This window comes from Thamnophis sirtalis, unplaced genomic scaffold (assembly GCF_051295495.1).
Source record: "Thamnophis sirtalis isolate CommonGarterSnake01/CBP01778 unplaced genomic scaffold, rThaSir2_p1.2 scaffold_3, whole genome shotgun sequence".
NCBI classification, from domain to species: domain Eukaryota; kingdom Metazoa; phylum Chordata; class Lepidosauria; order Squamata; family Natricidae; genus Thamnophis; species Thamnophis sirtalis.
The window spans coordinates 25206074-25209529 of NW_028261383.1; positions in this window are offsets into that span (position 1 = coordinate 25206074).

Below are 3456 nucleotides of genomic sequence, written 5' to 3' on the forward strand. Positions count from 1 at the left end.
TGCCCACTTTCATTCTCTTCCTCCACAGTTACATTCATTTTCTTCCTGGCACAACCCTCTGGGACCCTCCGAATGCCTCAACTTGTAAATTCTCCACAGATGAAAACTCAGATTGATTCTAGCTGGGCTAGGAAGCTAACCATAGTGATATCTCTTAGTACTGGGATGGGAGACCACTAAGAAACCATTCAGAAGAGTTATTATGGAGGGAATCAATAGCAATAGCACTTTGAATTATACAGTAGAACGCTTCTGACCAGGACCAAATCGGGTTCCAAACAAAAAATTCACAATTTTTTCCCCACGGCCAATTTCCCCCTTTGCGCCATTTTTTATGTAAGTGCCAGATTTCCAAAATTAGGTTCGGGCCATGACCAAATAGGGTTGTGACCAAAGTTATGGAACAAATTATGGTCGTGAGTAGAAGTTCTACTGTATACAGCTTCACAGTGCTTTTACAGGCCTCCAAGTGGATTACAGAGTCTGCATATTTCCCCAAACAATCTGGATCCACATTTTACCAACCTCGGAAGGATGGAAGGCTGAGTCAACCATGAGCTGGAGAGACTTGAACTTGCCAAACTGCTGGCAGCCAGTAGGCAGAAGTAGCCTGCAGTACTGCATTCTAACCACTGTGCCACCACAGCGCAGTGGAGCTTCATTTCCATTTTTATTGTCAAGAAAACAAGGTGGACTTACTGTCTATGGAGATTCTCAGTCGTCCAGGTCATGGTTGTCCCAAAGATGCTTTTTCAAGAGGCAACTGGACTTTCTTTGTTTTTCCTTGAAGACATTTCTGTTCTCATCCCAAAGCTTCAGGTCTGAAGAACGGAGCTGAAGAAGCTTCTTGGATGAGAAGCAAAACATCTTCAAGGAAAAACAAAGTCCAGTTGCCCAACTCCTTTGGGACAAGGCAGACTTAATTTTTCAGTAAAGAAACAAAAGTGAATTTGACAAGCAGCTAAGTATCTCTGAATATTGGCAAAAAATAAAGGAGGGAAGTGGATTTTTCACCAGCCGCTATAACAACCCTCCTGAAACTCCCAAACTTAAGATTTTGACAGCCCTGTCTGGCAGCAGCCAAAAAAGCCAATGCAATCCTACATTGCATTAACGGGGATTCTTTCAAGACCAAGTGAGGTACTAATGCCACTCTATAAAGCCTTAGTAAGACCATACCTAGAGTACTGCATCCAGTTTTGGTCGCTACAATATAAAAAAGTTGAGACACTAGAAAGAATGCAGAGATGAGCAACAAAGATGGTTAAGAACCCGGAGGCTAAAACATAGGAAGAACAGTTGCAAGAACTGGGCATGGCTAGTCTAGTAAAGAGAAGAACGAGGGATGATATGGCAGTTTGATTTAATTTGATTTGATTTATTTGGCTTGTATGCCGCCCTATTCCCGGAAGACTCAGGGCAGCTAACAATCAAAAGGGGAGGGGGTACAAAAATAAAAATGTTCCAATACTTCAGGGGCTGCCACAGAGAGGAGGGGATCAACCTATTTTTCAAAGCACTGGAAGGTAAGACAAGGAACAATGGATGGAAACTGATCAAGGAAATATTCAACCTAGAAACAAGGAGAAACTTTCTGAGAGTAAGAACAGCAAACCAACCTGCTTTCAGAAGTTGTGGGAGCTTCATCACAGGAAGCTTTCAAGAAAAGACTGGACAGCCACTTATTTATTTTATTTTGTTATTTTATTTTTATTATTTGTCAAGCATGTATAAGGTAACAGATATAAGTATAAACATGATTATGAATACATGAACATAGATATGAATAAATGGGGACATTAGGACAGGGATGGTAGGCACGCTGGTGCGCTTATGCCCGCCCCTTACAGACCTCTTAGGAATGGGGTGAGGTCAACAGTAGACAGTCTAACATTAAAGTTTTGGGAGCTTGGGGAAGAACCCACAGAGTCAGGCTGTGCATTCCAGGCATTGACCACTCTGTTGCTGAAGTCGTATTTTCTGCAATCAAGTTTAGAGCAGTTTACCTTCCGCTTGTATCTATTGTGTGCTCATGTATTGTGGTTGAAGCTGAAGTAGTCATTGACAGGTAGGACATTGTTGCAGATAATTGTATGTACTACCCTTAGGTCAAACTGAAGGCGGCGTAGTTCTGAATTGTCTAGGCCCAAAGTTTCAAGCCTGGTAGCATAAGGGATTCTGTTGTGAGCAGAGGAGTGGAGGACTCTTCTTGTGAAATAACTCTGGACTTGCTCAATTGTATTAATGTCCGATATGCAGTGCAGGTTCCAGAGAGAGCTTCAGATGAGCTGTATTGGAGAATTGGACTAGCAAATGTTTTGTATGCTCTCATTAGCAGTACAGTATTAACAGAGAAGAAGCTACACAAGGTTAGGTTTGAAAACTTGTCAGAAATGGTATAGGTGGGGATGGGGTTGGACTAGACGACCTACAAGGTCCCTTCCAACTCTGATACTCTGTAAAGATGTAATTCCACGCTTGAGAACTGGATTGCCTGGTGAAGCCCAATAGAGTTAAAGCCATAGAGCTAGGCCGCCTAGAGCGGACTACAGGAAGACGCGGATATGCGGCGAGGCTGCAGCGCCATCTGGAAGGGAGGAGCGTGGGAAAGGCTGCCGCGCGGGCGGGTAGGAGCAAGCAGGAACGCTGATTGCGAAAAAAGGCGGCGGTGTCTGGAAGGAACGAAGGAAGAGAAAGAAAGAGAGAATGGGGGGAGGGAGAGAGAGAGAGAGAGAGGAAAGGGGGCAGCCGCGCGATCTCTGTCTCCATTCCACTGGTGCAGCGATTCGTGTTTTGGCAAACACAACAAAAAACACACAAAATAACCCACCACCTTATAATTTTCCCTGGATTTGGGATCTCGACTTGCCCCGATTTCTGTGATCCGAATATGGCTTTTGAAAGAGGCAGCTGGATCTACTTGGCGATTGCCTCAACCTTGATCCTTTCCCCAGCCTAATTTTCATTGTTGCATCAATGGGATTCACAACAACGTGACAAAGGGCCAGAGTGGTAGCAGCTCTGGGGGGGGGGGGGGGTCTGGTGTGGCAATGATCAATGGCAACGTTTGTGGTGTCTTTTCCATGATGTGTTGTCATGCCCTCCATCAATCAATAGCCAGTCCCACACGACTGGGTGCCAATCATTTTTTCTCAGCCCTAGGAGGTAGCTAATGTCAAATCACCTCTTAAAAACTTTTTCCAAGAAAACTGCAACACTTGTTTCTAAGAATCAGGCAGGATTAAACAGGAAAAACAACAAAAGGCAGGTACCTGATCCATCGTCTCTGTAAATCTAAACAGTGTTTCTCAACCGTGAAAACTTTTAAATGTATGGATTCAAATTCCCAGAATTCCCCAGGTAGTAATGCTAGTTAGGAATTATGGGAATTGAAGTCTTAACGCTGCCAAGGTTGAGAAATGCAGCTCTTTAAAGTCAAGCAAACTAAAGTTGGTG